Source organism: Triturus cristatus, chromosome 12 (genome assembly GCF_964204655.1).
Source record: "Triturus cristatus chromosome 12, aTriCri1.1, whole genome shotgun sequence".
Lineage (NCBI taxonomy): Eukaryota > Metazoa > Chordata > Amphibia > Caudata > Salamandridae > Triturus > Triturus cristatus.
In genome coordinates this window covers 483,560,755-483,584,217 of record NC_140595.1, presented here as the reverse complement: position 1 = coordinate 483,584,217, position 23,463 = coordinate 483,560,755, and the positions used below count along the sequence as shown (strand labels likewise).

At 43.2% G+C, this 23,463-nt stretch overlaps 1 long non-coding RNA gene across 1 annotated transcript; it reads left to right on the top strand.

Annotated features, from left to right (window-relative positions):
* The first annotated feature begins 919 nt into the window (after positions 1 to 919).
* LOC146776138 (uncharacterized) lies at positions 920 to 2,448 on the top strand. Its single transcript, XR_014972418.1, has 2 exons — positions 920 to 1,302; positions 2,014 to 2,448. It is a non-coding gene; the product is annotated as an uncharacterized LOC146776138 (long non-coding RNA).
* The last annotated feature ends 21,015 nt before the right edge of the window (positions 2,449 to 23,463 follow it).

Below are 23,463 nucleotides of genomic sequence, written 5' to 3'. Positions count from 1 at the left end.
TAGCGATTTCCATGAAAATCGCAAATTAGCGATCGCTAAATAAGAAGGATCACAACCAGGTGGTAATCATGAGTGCAAATCACAGACAGGTGAAAACCAACTGAAACCCATTTAAACACACCCAGAATGAGCCAGCACTGTTCACAATGGCAGGGATTTACCTGATGGCGAGGAGGATGAGGCTGCAGGCTGCCGCACAGAGACGGAGGCGAATGAATGAGCGCATCTTCAGAGTCCGCATAACTTTGCTAGGCCAGCAAGAGGATGAGATATACGACAAGTATAGGCTCAATGCAGCAATGATCCATGACCTAATCAATGAATTGGACCCCATAATGCAACGACAGACACGTAGGACCAATGCCATCCCAACGCATGTGCAGGTCCTATGTTGCCTACACCTTCTGGCGTCAGGCAGTTTTCAGGGGGTCATTGCTGTTGCGGGAGGTGTGTCACAAAGCGCACTTTCAAGAATATTGAAAGCATTCCTTGATGCCATGATGGCCGTGATCGGGTCTCATATCAAGTTCCCTACCACCGCGCTTGACCTTGCAAAAACCAAACAGGAGTTCTACCAGATAGCTCGTTTCCCACATGTTTTGGGTTGTATTGATTGCACCCACGTTGCAATATGTCCCCCTGCAACACAGGAATATATATATAGAAATAGGAAATCTTACCATTCCCTCAATATTCAGGTTGTTTGCAATGCCAAAAACATTATCACTGACATTGTTGCGCAATTTCCAGGGAGTGCACATGACTCTTATATCTTCAGGCAAAGTGGCATACACACCCGTCTTGTCAGGGGAGAATTTGGAGAGGGACATCTGCTTGGTAAATATGTGTTATAGTTTATCACTGTCATTGTACGTATGTCAATGTGAAGCTGCCACTGACTCTTTGCTCCATTACATGTAGGTGACAGCGCATACGCCTTGCGTAATTACCTAATGACGCCTTACCTCAATCCCACAACTGCCAATCAACAGAGGTACAATGCAGCACATATTTCGACAAGGAACATCATAGAGCGCACATTTGGGCTGTTGAAGAGCCGATTCAGATGTCTACATAAGACCGGTGGAGCACTGAAGTACAACCCTGAACAATGCTGCAAGATAGTAGCGGCATGTGCCATGCTGCACAACATAGCGACAAGGGGAGGAATGGACATCGAGGTGTCTGACAGCGATTCGGAGGATGGGAACCAGCAAGTGCCACAACACCATGCAGCACAAGGGGCAGGCGCAGCAGAAGGGCGTAGGAGAAGATTTGACATCACACAAAATTATTTCTGAGGTGAGTAATGATGACACAGAAACTGACTATTGCTATCAGAGTATTCTTTAATTAAATAAAATTGCCATGAGTGTTCAAGCACACTTGTAATCTGACCAGTGCAATGGACATAAGTGGTTTGCAAATGTCAATTCACTTGTCACTCTGTGAAAAGTCAAATCCAAATAAATGGTTACGTCACCATAGTGGAATGCACTTGTACATGCCAGTCTAGCGCTTTTTCCCACGAACACCCAGACGCCTGTCAGACCCAGCATTGTCATCCGTTATGTTGGAAGCGGCGGGGGTACTGCTGCGTGTGTTGCGTCTTCCTGCAGTGCGGACTGGAACTGCCACACTACTTAGGCTTGAGCCACCCTCACTACCCTCTTCGGGCGTGGAATTGTTGGCCGCAATTGTGGAAGCATTTAGCAAATCAACTGCATTGGTGACCTGGTCCAGTGCTTTAGCCACATCGCCGCTCCAATGGCACATTTCAGTTTGCATGGTCACAGCCCTACGTGCCAGCAGTGCAGTTGTCGTGGCCAATCTATTGTTTGATTTAGCAAACATTTTCAATTGCAGCATTAGTTGACGATGCTGTCTCTTCTGGGATACATTTCCCTCATGCATCACCTTGCTCAGTTGCTGCACACTTTCTGACAGTACTGCTATGTTGCTAGCCATCTTGCCAACTTGCAATTGTACTAATCGTGTGTTTTTTGTCTGCAGGCGCTGCATACGGAGCATCTGTCCCTCAAGACCACCCCAGACATCACTTGGTTGCTCCTCCTGCTGTGTCCTGAGTGCTCTTCCTCTCCTACGCCGGGCTCTGTGATTAGTTCTGGGGACCTGTGGTTGTGTTTGTGTGATGGAAGTTGTCTGGCCATGGCTGCCACCTGGTGTTGCATCAGCCTCATCATCTTCACACTCCATGGTGACTAGGGATGGAACAGTAGCCCTGCGTGACTTTGTTGGACGTGAGGGATTTATTTGCACCACAGGTGTGTCCATCTGTTCACCTGCGCTGGTGTCCTGCATGTCTGGGGAATCGCTATCCACATCTTCTACACGTTGTGCATCTGTGAGGTGAAACAGTGCAACACTGTATTATTTCATGTCTGTGATATTAATTGCACAGTAATAAATTTCTGCCTTTGTAAATGATTTTATACTCTATTAAGCTTTTTTGGGTTGTTACTCTGAGATTTGACATTTTAACTGCTTGACCTGACTACATCTCCCATAATGCCCCTCACCTACTGAATGCATTGTGTACTGGATGTTCAGGGTCTGCACTTGGGCTGTGCTGTGGTCGAGTTCTACCTTTACATTTTGTAACACTAAGAAAACATACATTCATCTTACCTTCAGATGTGTTTGCTGCTCCGGACGTGTCCAGCTGGGTCACACCAACAACAGCTTCTGGCTGGATGGTGGATTCAATCAAGTCCTCCATGGGAGTGTTCCCAGTGTCTGTTGGTGTTCCCCCTCCTGTCTTCTTTGCCTCCTTCAGGCGGTCAGCTATGCGCACCTTAGCCCAACTGCGCAAGTCGTACCATCGTTTTTTGAGTTCTTCAATGGTGCGGTGTGTCACCCCAATGGCATTGACCCTGTTTTGGATCCGGAGCCAGATTTTCCTTTTCTCCTGCTCTGCCACTTTCAATGATGCCTTTCCAAACAGCTTGTCATGGCTGTGGACTACTCCCTCAATGAGGGTGTCAATTTCTTTTTCTGCAAATTTAATTTTGCGTTTCCTGCCTGTTTGGCTCTCCTCTGCTGTTTGTGAGGCTTCCATTTGATATCACAAGTTTTTCTTCTGTCTCTGTCACACTCCTGTTCTGCTCCCAGAGCCAGCTCCCTCCTCTCCCTGACACTGTGCACTGGAAATGAGGCTGGTGCTGCTCACTTCCTGGTTGTGATGTCATCAGGATGCATCAAAAAGCGACTTCGGTATTAGCGATTTCGCTAATTGCGAAATCGCTAATAGCGAGTTCGCAAATGCCGAAATCGCAATTTATTTAGCGATTTTTAGCGATTCGCAATATTCTCGCAATGTTTTTGTTGCATCGTGTTTTGCGAGTCTTTATTTGCGATTCCTTAAAATTCGCAAATAAGGACTCGCAAACTCTCTTTTTGATGCATGTGCCTGATAGTGCTGTGAAGAAATTCTAAGAGTGTGATTTGGGCTTAGAGCCTAACAGCGTTTCTAGGGACCATCATTTGGTAACTTTGCCAAGTTCCTCAGACATTTTAATGAAACCTTTTCAATCCTGTGGAAGTTACAGATGTTAGTTTCTCAAGACAATATCTTGATATTACAGTTCTTTTCTAATTACTTTGTATGGTTTTCAAGATCACACATCAGAAGAAATTGATGATATTGTTGTAAAGAAATCGGCAAGGCCTTCTTTACAACCAACATGCAGGGTGACCATCTCAAGCCAGGTCATTATGGACACTGTGTCCAGTCCCGAAGTTTTCAATTACAAATCATTGATTCCAGCTGTGTTAGTCTAATTATTCAATGAGAGCAAAACAAGAAAACAACACCCAGAATGCATTAGGCTGTCGCACAAAAAGTCCAGTACTGGAACCAGTGACCGTAATGAGCTGGAGTGAGGTTGCACCCCTCTAAATATGTGTACAGATTGACATCGGGTGTCTGTACAGGTAAAAAAAAGATCTGTTGTCACACCTATCCCTGAAAGCACAAGTTTTTGCCCTCATAACGAACTGGAATGAAGGGTGGGAGCGCAGCAGACGCTGGCCTTGAATAATTGCCCTCAGAAAATATTTCCAGTAGTCCTACTTCGTCCGTGAAAATTACTATACACATCACAAACACAGACATCAAATTTTCATGAACTTTCTAATGTCTTTTTCTGGCGAGATATTAGTTTTTAGTAGAGTCAGGACTCCTCAAAGAGGCACATGGCTGGCTCTAAGTGGTAATCACCCTTAGTAGAGTCAGGTCTCCTCAAAGAGGCACATGGCTGGTGGTAATCAACAACAAATGTCCCTTTGCTTCCCCGTCCCCTTTTGTAGTTGAATGGGCTTTTTTCTGTATGTTTGCTGGCGACAGCAGAGAGTTCTTGCACCTCCCTACAGTAAGTGTGTGCAGTGTCTTTAGTGATTCTTTCTCTCTTGGTCACTGTCTTCCCATGCTTCTCAGTCTCCTGCCTCCCTTTTCTGCCTTTCCCTTTCTTACTCTGTGTCAAAGGCTTGATGATGAGAAATAAGTCCTGGTCCCACAAGCGAGTGCCGGTGCCCACCACCTTCAACCACCAGCACAAATCGCGCACTGATCTCTGGGAAAAGATGCATAAAGGTCACATGTAAAAGTGGCATGCTGAAAACGAAGAAAAAACGCCTGCGCACCCAATCAGTGTATTTCACTGTTGGCTGCTGTGTCAAACCCCAGCAAACATGAAAACTATGCTGGAGCTGTCACTACAAAGGTATTTAATTATGATGAATCGACTACAGCAGGAATGGGATGGGAAGGCTACCAAATCACGTTCTTGGCTTAATGAGCGCAAATTGATACATTTAGAAATTAACCCCAGCCTTGGGTCTACTCCATTAGAATTAATTTGCATTCTGCATTATATGAAATGAAGTAATACTGTAGAAAATCTTTGTTTTGTGAAAAGCGTCGGAAGCCTATTTGTGAGCCAAAGAAATATGTTTGTCCAATTAGACGTAATGAATTCTGAAATAGAAGTATTTAATGAATTGCTTTTGCTGCGTGTCAAATTAACACACGCATTTTGCTACTCTGCCCTGCTTAATTTTAATAGGAACTTGACTAGTGTACATCTGGCTTTCAGATGTGCAGTCGTCCAGCTCAGATATGCTGAAAATTAATTCAAAGCATGCTCATTTGTTCATAAAAGATTGTGACGCATGAGTTGTTTCAAGTGCTAACATTTGAGATTAGCTGGGCTGTTTGTGTGGTATTCTGTTTCATGTGGTTTCACTCTTAATCAGTGTTCACAGAATGTTTCCTTTGATATTTGTTGATGTTAGCAATGGTAGCAGCTCTGAAAAATGTGATTGAGCAGGCGTGTTTTTTTATTGCTTAAAAGTTTGTTTAAAAAAACTGCTGATTTCATTAACAATAATAATTTGTATAAATGAATGAATCCCTCTTTTGCAGTTTTGTGTGGAAATAGCACTATCTTAATCAATGCAGTTTTCTACCGAGTGCTTGTACGAAATAGTCTAGAATAAAGTGTAGTGGCAGTAGATTTATAAATTGATAAACATTTTGGTAATTTATGCCAATAATCTTCCAGTCAATTACGTAGAGATTGACCAATTGGGGATTAAGACCAGGGCACGAGAATGGTTCTACTAAAATACAATTTCTAACTATACATAGCACATTCAAGGCTGTGACACTGATGTACGAAAAGGCAAGTCGCAAATAGTGGGTGTGAATTCGACATCAACTTGTTGTGACCTACTTTTCATTTTGCAATTCAACCTCTGTACTAATAGATCATATTGCATAATGCCCAGTTCCACAGGGTCACAGACTAACCAAATGGAAATGGATACTAATAAAGTGGTTGTTATTTGTGACTCCTTGCATCAAATGAGAAACATTTTTTCTAAAGCATCCCTTGTACCTGAAAGAAATAGGTGTAACCAAGGGCGGCTCCTCCACTAGGGCATAGGAGCGTCGCCCCACTGATTTCTCATAGTGCGAGAAAGAGAAAACATAACATGGTAATAATGAAAATGTATTACCATTTTATGTTTGCTTTGCACATTGCGGGCAGGTGGATGGGCGGCGATGCTCTGCTTTTTGAGCAGGGATGGGGAGGAGTGGTTTGCTCACTCCTGAGTGAGCAAAGATTGTTTGGTCGGCCCTTTCGGGCTGCCAAAACCAGTAATGCGCACTCTACTCTTTTCCATACAGGCTGCATTGTAGCCTGCATGGAGAATATGGCCACCCTGTTAGCCCCTGACTGGGCGGCCTCCTGACCAATCACAAAGCTGCTTGCAGCGTTGTGATTAGCTTAGGGGAGGGAGCCCAGCTGCCTACTTTCTGTTCCGGTCGGAGTCAGGAGAGCAGGATCTGGGAAGACAAGGAACCTGGCCGAAAGGTACATTGAATTATTATTATTATTTTTTTTTTCTCGTGATCACCCCCTTCGGCACCTTGCGCGAGTCCCCCGCAACACCTCTTGCCTCCCCCCACCCACGAGCCTTGCCGGCCGCTACTGGGTGTAGCTTTAAATATAAAACTGTTTTCTATTGGGAAGCATTGGTTCTCTGGATCACTGCCTATATACCCGGAGGCTCCCTGACACAATTCACCAAGGGGAACCTGTCTAATGGGAACCGCTTCCCATTTGCGAATGAGATACCACTTCTTTTGAGGAGTAAGCAACTTTTCAATGGTTTCAGACCACAATTGCAGTTACAAACCATTGATACATCTCATTGCGTATTACAAATAATAGGGGATGCTCCTTTCATGTCCACTCCTAACTTTAAATCAGAATGAGTTGCAAAACTCCTTTTACATTTCAGAACAGCTTTTCTGAATTTCAAAAGAGGTTTTGTATTAACCAATGGCACTCTTGTAGTCACAATCCTTGTAATTTTGTGAATCATGGGGTTGGCAAATAGAAACAGGCTGTGCCCTATATCCTGTATAGCTTGCCTGTTCAAAATAGGCTCTTAAAGGAGTTTGCCAAATAGGGTGGGAGAATTATGTATTTCAATAGCCCAGAACCAGCCATAGGGACTTAAGGATGCTTTAGTGTGTGATTTTTCATTTAAAGGAAGAAGCAAGAGCAAGAATTCTCTGTGAAGGGTTAAGTTTATTGTGAGTTGGCGTCTAGGCCTTATGCATTAACGCATCGAGGGGCCATTGGCCCATAAGGTAGCTAGGCAAAGATAAACTACCCCAAGCAACTTTCTTAGAATTCAGGATGGAGAGTTAGTGACACGTTAGTGTAGTCAGTGTTGAAGCTTAGTCACCTTCATTTCCATTTGATTTTAGTGCATTACAAACATAGAATTGGTCACTATGTCAAATGTAAACTCGTATTTTGCCACATACTTAAATTAATATAATTTACAACAGATGATCAAATGCCAAGAGTGATATGAGGTTGTTCTTCACTGTTCTCAGTATACATTAGGATGCCCACATTTCTTCAGAGCTTATCCCCAGATGTCTTTATAATATACATTTCAACTGTGTGGATCAAATAGAATCATGCAAAAATATTCAAAAAAGGAAAAAATATTCAAAAATTGGATTCATAGACAAGTTTTCCTCTTCAAAGCCTCACAAACATATCATGAAACTAACAAGATGTGCGAAGTTAATACTGCACACTTCTCAATTTCTGGGAATGTCCCCATTATCCTTTGCTCTCATATGAGATTGTCAGAGTTGACTGGCTGAAATGTTTGTTTTTCTGATAATCCTCTAGTTTTCTCCAGAGAGCTCCTAAATTTGGGTGAAGTTGCTGCTGATATTGTAAATACCAGGGCAGTCGTTTTTGACTGTAACCGAGTTGATTTAATATTACTATTTTTCCCTCTAGACCTATTTGGATTCTTTATTCATGTAGCCCAGACTACAATCTAACTACAGTCCACAGGACAGGCGAGTGGGGTGCAGAATCATGCCACTGTAACACAGGTTTCTATTTGGGCTGTTACTATTAATCAGACTCTCTGTAAAAAGTGGATGCCTGACAGCTGCAAAAAATAGTTTGATGCATCAATTTTCTAATCTTTTTTGTGTCCTCTCCTTCACAAATATCTCAATGCATCTGGGGTGCCAAACTGTTCTCTACGCCCCAATTTAGGTTAATGCCCATGAAAATGTCAACACTTTCACTCATAAATTTGTTAGAATTCTTCCGGATGCATCCATGACTTGTAGCATCAGTGGTCACCTGAAAGTGTATGGTAGTGTCCTATCATCACTCTCGCGTGGTTATTTTGGTGCACTCTTCACTTTGGTATCACAGTTCTATAGTGAGTCAAAAATCACACCTCCAGGGTGGCCTTAGTTGAGCTTCTCTTGTGTTTGATCAACCTTCAAAAAATGCTTCTCACCTCATATATTTCATCTTCAGCTGCTTGCTCTCATTTCATGAAGCCACTGTATCATTTGTGCTAGTGAGATGTCTCGTTAGCTATGAAGGCACAGTGCCAATCAAAAAAAATTCACATTCAATGCCTAAGTCCCCTTGCAAATCCAGATTGCTGCTGCCAATCCTAGAATACTGCAGAGCTCCTCAGTGCTGTACAATCTCTCCGAATGCCAGTTTTCTCACTTTTGAGAAGGTTCAATGCAGTCAAATACTCACAGAACCCTTGTGCTGTGGGTAAGCAGCCCTCCCTGTGCTGTTCCCTGGTACACAAGGTAGGGGAGAGAAGGAGTCTTATAATTTGTTTTTCACCACTGCCTCTGTTACCCGGTCCTGTACCAGCTATCCAAAGCTTTTTCCCACATCTCCCTGAGTTGCTGTATGCCCTGAAGAGAATTAATGTTACTGTATAAGTAGAGCCTTTAGCCTGTTTTTGGGCCCATTTGAGCCCAACCCTGAAAGGGGGCGGATTATTTCTACAATGTGATGAATGAAAGGCCAAGACATCGCACAAAAGGGAGTTGGCCGGAGATTCTCAGGGCAAATTCAACAAACGCTGTCTTAGAAATTGTTGGATCAGGAAATTAGTGTTTACATCCTGTAAAACACCATGATAAAAAGTTTGACTGCTGGGTATATTGGCAATCTAAGGTGGCATGTGTTATAAGTGAAGCATATCTTTTAATAAATACAATGTGATCTAATGATTTGTTGTTGCAATAAAAGAGGGCGCAAAGGGATATGGTTTAAGTGATAAATGACTTATCTGGACCACGCTGGATCAGTTTGGACCACTTCATAGGTACCAGAGGAGTTTTTTGTAGGTGTGTTACCTTCTTCTTGCTATGCTCACCAGCCAAGAGAGCACCAGATCGCGCAATTCTGAATTCAAGGCACAGTCTGAAAAAATACTTGTGTCTAGGCCTGATTTTAACTGGGGTCCTTTTCCATGCTTAAGATGTGTTGTTTAGGGTGTAGTCAGCTACTTAGAACAAAGCCTAGTGACAAGTGTGGTAAATTAGGGATGTGCTGTGAGTTCCTCCATACATCTGTAGATATGTTTGGATGGGAATGTTTGGAGAAGCAGTATTTTACAGGTTCAGTTTCAGTTGGTGGCATGATATTGGAGTCCGAGTTTTCTCAAAAAGTTCACTTGGTGAATTATGTCTTGTTTGGTTCTTACATTTATGGAGATTTTAGTAAGGTCAGCATGTTGAAGTGCAGTTGTGCAAATGTTTCCTATTAGGCTTCCAATAAGTTTTATATTTATATGTAAATACATGCACGAGAGAACAGATCATTGAGGGACTATATGAGGGATTTGTTCTGGTGCTGAAATTCAATCATCTGTTTTTAGCCTGTGGAAGTGGTCATGAAGGAATGTGGTGCAGCGCGCGCAACCAAATTTTTTTTTTTTTGTTACTTACCTGAAATCGTCTGTATGCTGCATTTTACAACCCCCCCACCCTGCTCCTCCCCCGCCCCACATCACTGCCCGGAGGTACGCCCTATACGGGCCGTGGCTGCCCACACCCAGCGCCTTGGCTTGCACGCTTCCCTCTACACAACGCATGTTGCCTGCGTCCGGCCTTCTGCATGTTGTTGATCCAGGGGCCCAGGCTCTCCCCAGAGCTTTACTTGGGCATTACTTGTATTCACTCTGCAGAAAGGGCCTGCCAACAAGATCGCTCCTTGGGGCGATCATCAGTGCCCTTATAAGATTGTTTTCACCAGATCCCCACCTTTTTATCTGTGCCCAGGACCCTAGCCCTATTCCCCCAATTCAACACTTTGATCGCAGATCCTAGCTTCCTCCACCTGCCCACAGATCGGGGAGCATTCTGCCGCTGCCTCTCCTGTGCGATCACACTGCGGCATGGGCCGTAAAGATCCTAAGCAGAGGACCCTCCCCTTTGAAAGGCTTGCTGAGAAGGATTCAAAGGGCAGCTCCACTATGGTGGATGGTGGCCAGGGCCCAGACCACGCTGACGACCCCACTGCCCAATGTTCTTCGCTACTGCAGGAGATGAGGGCGGGCTTTAAGGCGCTAGATGGGCAATTTGATACCTCGGACAAACGACTTGAGAGCCTGGGGGCAAAAATTCAGGTCAACGACAGGTGCCTGGATGTGGCAGAGGCGCTCATATCTGACATTGATGATGGCACTGCGCAGTCCCTCAAACGACTGGAGCGAGTGGAGCGTATCCTCAAGGATGTTACAATTAAGAATGAAGACCTCGAAGCGCGCAGTAGATGCAACATTGTTCGCTTTTTAGGGGTGCCGGAGTCCACTGCCACCGGCCGCCTTGACCTTTGTTGAATTCTTGCTCACTGACATGTTCGTGTTTCGTGGTGGAGCACGCTCACCGCACTCTGGGCCCTAGGCCCAATCCGGGCTGCCCACCGAGACCTATCATCGCACGCATCATGAACTACAGAGACCATGACACGGTGCTGCGCCTCGCCAGGGAACGTGGGGACACCACATGGAAGGGCTCTAAATTAGCGCTCCATCCAGACTTTACACTCATGGTGCAAGAGGCCCGTCGGAAATATAACAGGGTCAAAGCTACCCTCAGGAACTTGGGTCTGAAATATGGCATGCTTTACCCAGCTAGATTGCTAGTTGATGTCAATGGCCGGGCCCGCATTTACGACAGCCCTGCTGAGGCGCAGGAATTCTGCCAATCTCACAAACAAAACAACAACCGAGAGAGCGCGGAGGGGAACGGGTCCTCCCCTAGCAGCTCCAACACAAGCATGGAACTTTTCTCGAGTGCAGGCACTGGCTGATTTCGCCACTCTGTCTATTGCTCCTTTGGTAACGCACCTATAATTGGGATAAGAACACATGATATTACGAAATGTTTAAGATGGCTGGCCGACTGGCGTGGCTTTGCCACCCTTCATGGTGTACACCGTTGAACTGTTTCTAGAGTTATGAATATGCCGATATAGGGATCTCTCATTCCAGCTTAAAATTACTTGGCGTATCATGTTCTGTTGTTTGATGTGGGTCATGCCTCGTTTTTCTCTGGCGAGGTTGGGTGGGGGGTGGGGGGGGACAAATTCTTTCGTATAAATGCTTTGATTTCTTTATTGTTATGCTCACTGTCCGATTCAATACTTATCAATGATTGTTTATGTTAGCCATGTGTGCCAAGATTATTGAATGGCTAAGTTAGGTAATGTTAGTGGTCTCTCTGATTTGTCCTTACTATCTTGGAATGTCAGGGGTCTCAATGACAACCGCAAAAGATGACACGTTGTTCACTATTTGCAACACCACAACATTGACATTGCTGGTGGGGTGTGACTTCAATTTGCTCCTAAACCCCGCCTTGGACAGCACTGCTAAATCCCCTGGCACTAAACTGCAAGCCAGCCGCGCACTCCTTGATCTCTGTAAGAGGCTAACACTCTCTGACATATGGCGCAAGCGCAACCTTTCCACCACCAACTACACACATTATGCCGGTCAACATAACACCTGGACTAGGATAGATTATTGGCTCGTTTTCCTTGGTATATCCTGCTGGTACCAAATAATCGATACCCACCCGAGAACATTTTCCAACCACTCACTAGTTTAGCTCCTCCTTAGTGTGCCCAGACCTGATGGTTACGAGCGACAATGGCGGTTTCCCAGTAGAGCCCTCAATGATGACCTCTTCCACTCTGAGGTACACAACGCTATTGAGGACTATTTTGCTCTCAACACCGGCTCGGTTGACTCTTACGCAGTTCTGTGGGAAGGGTTTAAAGTGTATATTAATGGCGTCTGTATCACCAAACAAGCTGGGGTGTTAAAGGCTCTACGAGAGACGCTCTCTCGCCTGGAACAAGACCTAAGGGACATTGATAGCGCAACATTGAACAGCTCTAACCCTGAAGCAGCTGCGTGCCGATTAGCCCTCCTCACTGAATGCAGAGAATCGGCAGATCACAAGATACATTTTTTAAGTAAATTTCACACTGCACGCCGCTATGGTGAAGGTGAGCGACCGGGCCGAGTGCTGGCGCAGATGCTTCGCCCCCATACAGCAAAGCCTACATCACTGAGTTGAGGTCCTCCACTGACCAGACGCTCAGAGATTTGTGGCGAATTCCTAGACTATTACACCTCTCTGCACACTTCTAGAGTGGGACTCGACCCCACAGCACAAGAATCATACCTATACGAGATCACATTGGTCTACTTAGAGAAAAATATGCAGGACTTCTTGGCTGTACAGATCTTAAGGGACGAGGTCATTGTTGCCATTGAGGCCCTTCGAGGCTCCTCAACGCCTGGTCTGGATGGATTTACAGGGGACTTTTATAAGGCATATAAAGACCTGCTGGCACCTCAACTGATTGAGGTTTATGCAGAGGCCCTTGAGAGGCAAATGCTGCCCCCTACTCTCCGCGAGGCTGTCATTATACTCCTTCCCAAACCTGGTAGAGACCCGTCACTGTGTGGGTCATACCGACCCCTGTCCTTATTAAATATAGACCATAAAATTCTGGCCAAGATTCTCGCACTGCGCTTATCGCTCCTGATGGAATTCATTATTTCCCCGGCCCAGTCTGGCTTTGTCCCCCACTGATCCACTTCCTTGAATCTTCGGCCGCTCTTTTGGATACTCCACAGAATTAACCTTAAAGTCCCCCCGGCCGCCATTCTGTTGGACACCGAGAAGGCGTTCAATTCTTTAGAGTGACCCTTTGTTTTAACGGTCATGCGCCGTATGGGGATGCCTATGGGATTTATTAGCACCACTGAATTATTTTATACCAGTCCCACGCCGAGACTTCAACTGATCGGCACACTCTCTCGCCCCCTTCTCTCTATCCCTGGCATGCGACAAGGCTGTCCCCTGTCTCCACTACTGTTTATTCTCACCATGGACCCTCTAATCCGGCATTTCCAGGAGAAACACTTACAGAGGGTCCTCCAATTCAACACTGGTCCCTTCTTGGTTTCCCTTTATGCGGACGACACCATTCTTTACATCAGGGAGCCACACATCAATTTGGAACCCGTTATTAGGGAAATCATTAGATTTGGACAACATTCCGGCCTAGGCATCAGCTGGCGCAAGCCAGTCATATTCCCTCTGACCTCTAGCACACGGCAATGGGAGTGTGAATTCCCCCTCGAATGGTGCACTGACTCCGTGAAATACTTAGGCATTCATATCCATTTAGACACAGCTCATATCTTCCACCTGAATTATGGACAAGCAATTGACGCCCTTGAGGCTCAGGTGGAGAGGTGGCTGCAACTTCCACTGTCCATCGCTGGTAGAGTAGCCCTAAACAAGATGATAGTGCTCCCCAAATGTTTATATCTCTTTAATAATATCCCCATACCCCTTCCTAACAGTTTCTTTTTAACACTGCGCTCCCACCTTGTCAGATTAGTCTGAGGAGGCAGACAGGCCCGCGTGCGTTGGCAAATATTGTCCCTTCCATATCAAAGAGGAGGATTTGGAGTGCCTAATTTCCAGCTCTATTACTTAGTGGCTCAATGCAGTTACGCCTTTGCTTGGTTCAACCCTGATGCTAGAATCCCATATCTCCACCCTGAGTCAGACTTTGTCCTGCCTGGAAGGCTCTCCGCAGTGCTGCTCAGGGGTGTGCCCAGAGCCCACAATGATATACAAACTGTCTCTACCATCAGGTGGGCTTGGGAGAAGATGAAGTGCGCAACAGGTACTACCACACTATACTCATCGGCCTTACCTATTCCCAACGCCGGCTGGCTGTTGATCACAGGGAAATGACTGGTGCAATGCACCTTGACAAAATTCGACATCACTGAAATGGGAGACCTGTTCCCTGATGGACACGCCTTCTCGGTAACAGACGAGGAACGTTTATGTAACGCCACCTTTATGGATCGCTTTATTTTGGGTTGACTTCCTCGGCCTCTTTGCCTGGTTTCCCTATTGAACCGGATTCATTCCCTCCTCTCTCCATGGAGATTGAGAGTCAGAAAGGGATACATATCATGTCTAAGCTATATAAAGCAAGCTCTGATATAATTGCGGTCATCGATGACAAGATCCGTAAACACTAGGAAGATTACTTAGGGCACCCCATCACAGACGACCAATGGGTCAAATGCTGCACAGTTATGAAAGAGGTCTCTTTAAATAGCCGGCACAAGCTGCTTCATTTTAAATTTCTATGTAGAATGTACATCACCCCGGCAAGCTCCCATAGGCTGGACCCGTCCGGACCACACAACTGTCATAAATGCAATGCCCTGTATGCCAACTTTGCCCATCTCATAAGGACATGTCCCAAGATACAGTCATACTGGGAGGCTGTACACAAGACACTAGGTGATATGATAAAATTTACCTTGACCCCCACTCCCGAGATTGCACTACTAGGCTATGTGGTAAACTTCCCCTAGGGAATACGGAGGTACGCCGCCATCAGTCTCCTGCTGGCTAAAAGAGAAATTGCATTACACTGGGGCGGCAAAACAGCTCCCACACTACAAAGTTGATTAAACAGCCTAGCGTACTGCAACATTAACAACGAAATCTATTCCACCACATTACCTCGTTCCTCATGTCCCAAAGATATCTGGGGGCCATTCAGGGCTGATACGACGGCAGAGCAGCGAGCCACCGGCTCTCAACTTGAGCAGGGCATAGTCCCGTCCAGAGTGGGATGAGCAGCTGCTACACCATAGCTATTTGTTTAAAAATGTATTTCTGCTAATTATTGGAGTTGTGATTTTTACTTCCATGTATTGTCACGTCATTGTCTCATTTACAGGAGGACTCAATGTTGGGCTGCTGGGAGCGGACAGCCTTCTCTGGCTGCCGTGGACATTCCACTGGGATTGTATTTTATAAGCATTCATCATTTCTTTTTATGTCCTTTTTGTTTCATGGCATGTTTTGTTCAGATATGGTCAACTTCCTGATTAATGCAACACTGACAATGAGTGCTCATGTTTGTACCGCTGTAACCCATGAAAATAGTAAATAAAGTTAAAAAAAAAAAGGCATGTGGGGAACCACTTGAATATTTACTGGTCGAACTCCAACCATTATCTCATGAGATTGAAACATGTTCATTGAGATCATAAGGAGGATTGGAGTTAATGCCAATATCAAAAATGTGCAGTACGTGTAATGTGTAGTTATTACTTTAACTTTCTTCTACATTTTGTGTATCTACTAACTGGCATACAAAGACATCTTCTTTCTTGGTAGATTCTTTGGCCATGATACCAATGTATTGTCCATTATTTACTTGCGTACAGTTTTTTGTCATCTTGGGGTACCTTTTCCCTCATATTTTTCATAGTGTTGTTATAGGTATCATCTCACTTTATATTATGACTAGGATGTCCTTGCATTGGATCATACAGTCATTACTGTTGTTAGTGCACAATAATTAGTGTTTTCACCTTGGTGGGGATTTGCAAGTGATTGGTTCACCTACTTCTAAGCAGTTTACTCTGATGTAAGCACTGGGTGCCGGACCATGAATGCCCCGGAGGGGTACTCTGTTAATTGCACCCTAGTCAGTCAGTAAATGCTTTATTCGACTTTAAAAATAGTAAAATCATAAAAGCACAACATACAATAAAAACAAATCATTTGAGATTTACATTAAAAATACCTTAGTAGATACAGCTAATCCAATTATACATAATTTAACAGCCCGAGAGTTAACAGGTTAAACATCTTCTTTTCCTCAAGATACTTTTCAAGAGCCCCGTCATTGCTCCAATACAGTACACGTTATCCAATAGTTTAAAAAAAAGTAATGCCGGGCGACATTGCTGCCAACCTCCCTGCTTTAAAATAGGCTTAATCCATCTAGCTCTTTCTTGAACATAAAACTTACAAAAAAGAACAACGTGCATTGTTGTTTGTGATGCAACGTTGTCACAAGGACAGTGGCAGAGATTCCTGGACCAGTCATTTATAGCAGGAAAAGAAACCAGGCGATGGAAACAATCAAATCTAAGCCTTGTCAGTATATATCTGTCAAATTCCTGTAAGCAGCACACTAAATAGAGCTGAATAGAATTACTAGACAGACTCAGTTGATACTGAGTCACAGCATTATTACTTATCTCTGCCATTAATCTAAGGGATTGAAAATGATTTAAGCATAAGGATTTAAGCTCCTTTCTCGATAAAGTGCTCATAGTGTCTGGATTGGAGTAAAAATCAGGTCTACATAAATCATGCGATAAATTACTTATATAGTTTAACCAGGGGATTTTTTTGGCCTGATCTAATCCCATAGAATCTTTTATAATCTCACGATTCAGGCCAACACTAGGAGAGGTCCAAACTCTGTGCCAAAGTAAAATTGGTTGGATTTTAATCAAATCGGAGATATGGGAAATTCCCAATTCATTATGACAGTTAAAAATGGAAGAACTCCGGGGACGGCTAAAATGAACCTTAAAAAAGCGTTTTCAACCACTTGGATAGACGAAACGTCGTGAAAACCCCAGATCCCCGCCCCATATATGGCAATGCTAATGTATTTTGCTTGGTAAATTTTCAATAATATTCCCGGGGGCCTTTTCCCCATTTTTCTTGCAAAAAAGCATCAATGCCCCGGTTGACCGTTGAAACAAAAGCATCCTTCTCTTAACCGCTGGTCCCCAGGAACCCAAATCCTCCAGCAAAATTCCAAGATAAGAAAACATTTTAGTTGATTCAATTCTGCCGTCCCCCGTAGCTAGGCTTCTACACTTATTATTCCCCTTCCCACAAGACATCACAAAAGTCTTGGTAACATTTATTTTTAGACCCCTATTATCCATAAAATCAATATAAGTTAACAGGGCCCTCTGAAGACCAAGCTGGGTTCTGGCCATTAGCACCGCATCATCCGCGTAGAGAAGGGAGACAATCTGCTGGTTCTTAATTTTCGGTGAATCAATCACCCTGGCCACCAATTCCTCCTCCAATGCGTTGGTATATAATGAGAAGAGGAACGGGGCCAATACGCAGCCTTGCCTTACACCCTTCTCCACACGGAATGCTTTAGTGCACTCTCCCTTTAATCCATACCTCACCTTAGCTGAAGCCCCCAGGTATAATTGTCTCAAAAATTGCACTAAAGGGGGATCGACTTTTAGATCCTCTAAAATACTCCATAATCTACTATGATCAACGCAATCAAAAGCGGCAGTAAGGTCTACAAATACCACAAATAATTTCCCTGCCTTGGCTTGAGTATATTTCCCCTGTATCAGGGAAAAGTTTAAACCTGCTCAATAGTACCCATCCCCTCCCTTAACCCATATTGGACCCGACTCAAGATATTATTGTCCTCGGCCCACTGCTGAAGTCTATTCAGGACAACCCTTCCTGCAATTTTCATAAAAGAATCTAAGAGAGAGATAGGACGATAACATGCTGGGTTTTCCCGGTCCCCTTTTTTAGAGATTGGTATTATCACAGACACCGACCAGGATTTAATGAACCCCATAGCACAACAGGCTTCTATAACTTGGGTTAACAATGGGGACCAAAGCTCTGTTGTACTTTTATATAAATCAATCGGGATCCCGTCGGGGCCTGGAGCTTTGCCTCTTTTGCTCTCATTTATTGCCACCAGCACTTCGCCATGTGTAAAGTGGATATCAATAGGCGTTGAGTCAATAAAGTTACCGGGTAAAAAAGGTTCCTGGGATAAGGTGGTATCCTCATTGCTCTTATTTCCGTACACTTTAGAAAATAAATTTACCCATGAATGCTCATCGATCGCTATCTCAACTCTTGCTTCCTCTTTTTTAGCAAAAAATGGTGCCTTAACTGCCTGCCAAAAATAGAAACAATCTCTACGTAAGGAAGCCTCATATAAGTTATTCCAGGCTAGATTTTTGATTTCTTTCTTGCGATTATTCCTAGCCAAGTTATAGGCCTTCCTACAGGCTCTAATTTCCTCGTAATCCCTCTCTGCTTTATACACCCTAAACAATCTAACACTGAGGATTTGAAGGTATTGGGTCTGATAAAAACACATATAAAAACACATTTAACAGTTTTTGGCCCAACATTATCCTGGTAATCATCAGGCCTTTTCCCACTGTCAAATCCAGATAGGTTGACCCGTTAAAATGGATCTGGTGAATACAAACTTTTTTCCACTCGGTGAAATTACCGGGTGTTAAAGCGTTCCCACAAATCGCCATTCCTACTTCTCTTTTTTCACTTTTAGGTGTGTGTTTGAAGGGACAAATGGTCTACATTTATTATACTGACTACATTGTGTTCTGGCATCTTGCACATGGTTTCCGTTTCACTTGAATATTGGGCAGGTGCTCATAATGTAATTGATTTGTATAACCAATGTAAATATTATAGGTAAATGCTAAATTAATGTATACATACCCCACCTTGAAAAATCCATATATTTGTATGGATGAAACACATGTTGGTGATTTGAAAACTGAAAGAGGCTGTAAAGAATCACCTTTAAGAATGTTGGTTTGCTTTTTACATTACAAAGAGTCTTAGCCCAATCTTTTAAACTTGATAAATGAGATGTGCATTGGACGCCCTTAGCGATCAGTTGTACAGACATCAACTACGGTCGGAGTTTACATTTCTTTCCTCCTTCCTGTCATTATAAAAAGTGCTCAAACTTCCAATTGCTTTTTTTTGCTAATATAGAAAAGTATTCGGACTGTTTTTTTTAATTATTTCAGTATTCTATTTTTTGTAATTCATCAGATTTGATTTTAGGATTGATTCACATACAATGACCATTATTTTCAGGCTTCCTACATGTCTTTATGGGGACTCAACCACTGAAAGGGCCGGGCCCATAAGTTCTAGAGTCATACACCAATGGTTCTTTTTTACAGCATGAAAGTGTAAAGGGGAGAAACGTTGTTAGAAAACAATCAATCAACCAATACTTCTCCTAGATACATAATAACCCACAAACAACTACTTAGGGTTAGTTAGTTTATTACAAAGCCAAAAAAAACTGAACATAAGGACACTTCAACACGAGAGTATAGAAATACAAAGGAATTAGCATGAAGCCAAATCTGCACATCCATAAACAATTCAATTAATTCAAAAACTTGGATACAGAAAATCAGGAAGCATGAGTCACAATTCCCCAGCATCGAGGATTGGTGAGTGAAAAGCATTAAATCTATTCTACACGAACACTAATGTGACATCCCTAAATCAGCATTTTCAGAAGGAAGGATAAAAGGTGTCAGTACATGGAGTCTTCCTATAAAGTCTCTCCACGATCAATGGGTCAAGTGGCATAAAGCTGCTAGAGCTTGTTTCCAGTATGCTTTCTCTCTTGAAGTGGCGCACTATCTCTACTTCCAACAGCCAGTTATCTGCAGGCAGCTCTCCCATGGTGCACTTCGAATCACGCTATCCACCCTGTGTACGGGTCTAAATGTATTTTTCCACGATGTCAACGGTGTACCCTCCTTGTTACAATTTGCCCTTGGTTTCCAGGCCTTCTACTTTGTGAAGCAAAACTGCCTTCCTTTATCAACTCAAGCCACATGATTGTAACTTATTTTCTCCTGGCCTAACTAGTAAAACAAAGACACTATTCTATCTAACAAAAGCCCTTCTTTCACCTGCAACACAAAACATGAGAAAGAACAGATTCCATAGCACACATGAAATTCAAACTGTTAATCCTAAAGCAAGAGTTTCAGGGACTTACATTTTAGGTCTACAAAATTTGGCTAACATGAGAAAACATCATACAAGCTTTATGAATTCACACAGCATTAATGCAGTTTCAACTAATACATTTACCTATGTATGAAATGACATAATTAATAAGCAAACTTAATACACAAATAATTGTCAGTTGCACAACACAAGTTCTTCATGTTAAGGTCTTCTGCTAGTTACATTCATTTTCTACATTGATTCTCCGTGTTACTTATCAATGGCCTAAAATGTGTCACATTTCCATCTTTAATACATTTCAAAATTCTAACACTTCACGTTAATACAACAAATGATTACATGCGGGTGCACTCCACGCGTGATTATGATGCACCCCTACAAACAAAATAGGGTCTCCACTCTATCACCGCCATAGAAAAGGTATGGAAGGAGCATGCCCTTATGATAGATGAAGATAAATATGCAAGGACAACACAATGTTGCTAGAATCACTAGAATGAGTAAGGTCATCTTGAAGTGCTCTTGAGTGGTTCTGCTGGTTTTACCTTCATTAAATCCAACAAGTATAGTTGGTATCTGTAAAAGAAAGTGTGCAAGGATTTCGAGGATTTCCACATCAATTGCAAAGTATTTTTGACACTCTGAAGGTCTGTGACTTTCAAAGACAGGTGAAGAGGTTTGGAACAAAGGGGACAGGACATTTTAATTAAGAAATCCTGACAAACTCACGTTCGGTGGTTTAATTTTCTTGCATAATATGTTCAGTAGAAAACTGATCTAAAAATCATGTTTTTGCATGATACGCTAATAGTGGTCAAGTGTCACCTGGGTGTCTAACTTCGCAAATGCACAAATTTGCAAAGCGTTACCTTCACAAAACTTCACACTTAGAATTACAGTTCTGCACCCTCTAGCTGGTGGACCTAGATACACACTGTGTCCTGCCAAAGTCAGCTCAGCTTTCTAGTATGAGGATACACGTTTTAGCTGGATCTTATTGTAATACAAGGTGCATTTCCAAATGAATGCTAGAACCCCAAGTCGCCTAGATGAAAGGACAACTTTGTTTCAACAAAAAGAATGCAATTATTATATAGTTAGAGGAGCAATTTCTGAAACTGTCTCTATGGACTGGCCTTCAAATCTGGGAACATCCTTTGCCGTTTTCAAGGAGTCCATAATTCTACAAGTAATTTTAAACAGAGTTTTGTCATTTGGACCACATACAATGAAATACATCCTTCTTTGGTGGGCTACAAATATATTGTCGAGGGTATATATTCCTGGAACTCTCTCTACTGCAACGTGTAAAGCATACCTACATGTCTGCTTTTTAAATAAAACATTAGAATCCTGACTATATAAATAAGTGTAGGAAGCTAGGTTTTATTCCATGAAACTTCTAGCTCTTTTTTTTGGACCTATGTTTTTTAGACCAGTGCTTTGGCATTAGACCTCTAAAGGAGGATTATCCACTAGAATGCTCTCAGTGAAAAACCAGGTAAACAGCTGTAAAACTGCTGTAATTGCCAGTGCCCATCCTTTAAAATAGGGTTAGTTTCTGTGCAGCTAGATTACAAAATTTTGTTCATGTTATGCGTGAACACATGCATGCAATTATATGCACAAATACAGACCGAGCGAGGAAGACTTTTGTCTGACTCAGTCTGGCATCTGTGCACAGGTAGCACTGTAGCAGATAAGGTGCAGAATTAATATTATTTATTTGGTATGGTACCAGAAAATTGTAGCCTAAATATCGTCTGCTAACAATTATGTACCCTAAATATCATTGACATAAATATACCCCCCATAATAGTTTTGTAAAATACATTTAGGCCTCAATATTTATGTTTAGCAATATTTTACTTATCAGTATTATGACACACAACCAATTTAATTGATAACCAAACGGGACAGCACTATGCATTTTCGGATGTATATTTACATGTGTCATGTCATGTTGCTGCACACCATATATGTAAGTTGGTTTTTATTGCATGTCTAGATTGTTTTATGGAATAAAGGTCTGAGTTGCTACCTTATGTATTATTTGGATGGCCTGGAATGCAAAATGAGATCAGACCTGAAATAGTTTAATTATGTATCATATTTCATTATTTGACATAATTCTCTGTGTCAGCCTTAATGCGATCCATATTTTGAGAGGACTGGTTATTGGAGAGATAATTACTCTTGTGGCCCAGATGGTAGATCAGTCCCCCAACACGATAGGCCCATTCCAGGGACATAAGGTCTCTAGTGCTGGAGGAAGGGGTGGGTTGGTTTCTAATAAGTAGCAACCCGCTGAATTATCTCAAAGAATGTTCCCGCATGGGCAAATGGAAGACAGCCAGAACTCAGTCTCCAGTCAACAGAGAAATTTCCCTTGAGGTTTTGGAGGGAAGTGTCCATACCTGAGTTAGCCGAGCTTGTCTCTGAGTGGAGATGTGCCACAATGATAAAGTGCAACACCGGGATGGGACTGGCAGTAGACTGATCCTTGCTGGTGACACAAAGTCATGGAGGGATGAAGTGACCCCAGGACTTTGGATGGCTTCCCCTCCAATGAAAGGAAACCCCATGTCTCTTTTTAGTCCTTGCAGAAGAGTCAAAAGTTGAGAAAGTGTCTGCAAGAATGGAGTAAGGACCAGCCATTGCTGAAGCAAGCCAGTCACAAGACTGGTGACTCCTACATTGTACCGTGGACTTTGTGGGCTTGCTCTAGGACTTGCACACCTGTTACCTGGCTCTCTTTCATGCCCAGTAGATGGTGGACTTTCATGTGATCCTGAAAGTGATAGTATTCTGGCCTATTGTGGGCTAGGAGTTGGTACTAAAGACGCTTAAGGGACATACATTAACCCTAAAAACTATGAAAGAATTAGAAATGTTGGGAAGAGCATGCAAGCAGAGTGGTCTGCTGTGGAGGAAATTCTACCAGGAAGCCTCCAGGTCAAGAGACCACCAGGGATAGATAGTAGTGCAGGTCCAGGCCTTCCAGCCGATTGCTGCTAAGGAGGTGAAAGCAACAGTACTAGGGGTTGTGGGAGGATGCAAGAAACTCATCAGTAAATCAAAACATCAGGAGAACCCTGTAGAAAGTCCCTGTTAGTGGACAATGTTAAAAACCTCCTGAGAAGCTATCCACGGGGACCCAAGGTATCAGCATAATACTGGAGTGCACAAGCCTAGCATTTTTAGAGCAACCACAGATGCAGAGAGTTGTGGATTCTTCCAGAAACAAGAAAATCCAGGTACAACCATTGTATTTCGACCAGGAAGTCCATTATGACTTTAGACTCAACTGGGGACCTTTGCATGAGCCATGCTATTTGGAAATAGAACCCCTTGTAAGTGGTGCCCAGATGAAACAAAAAGAATTAAAAGAA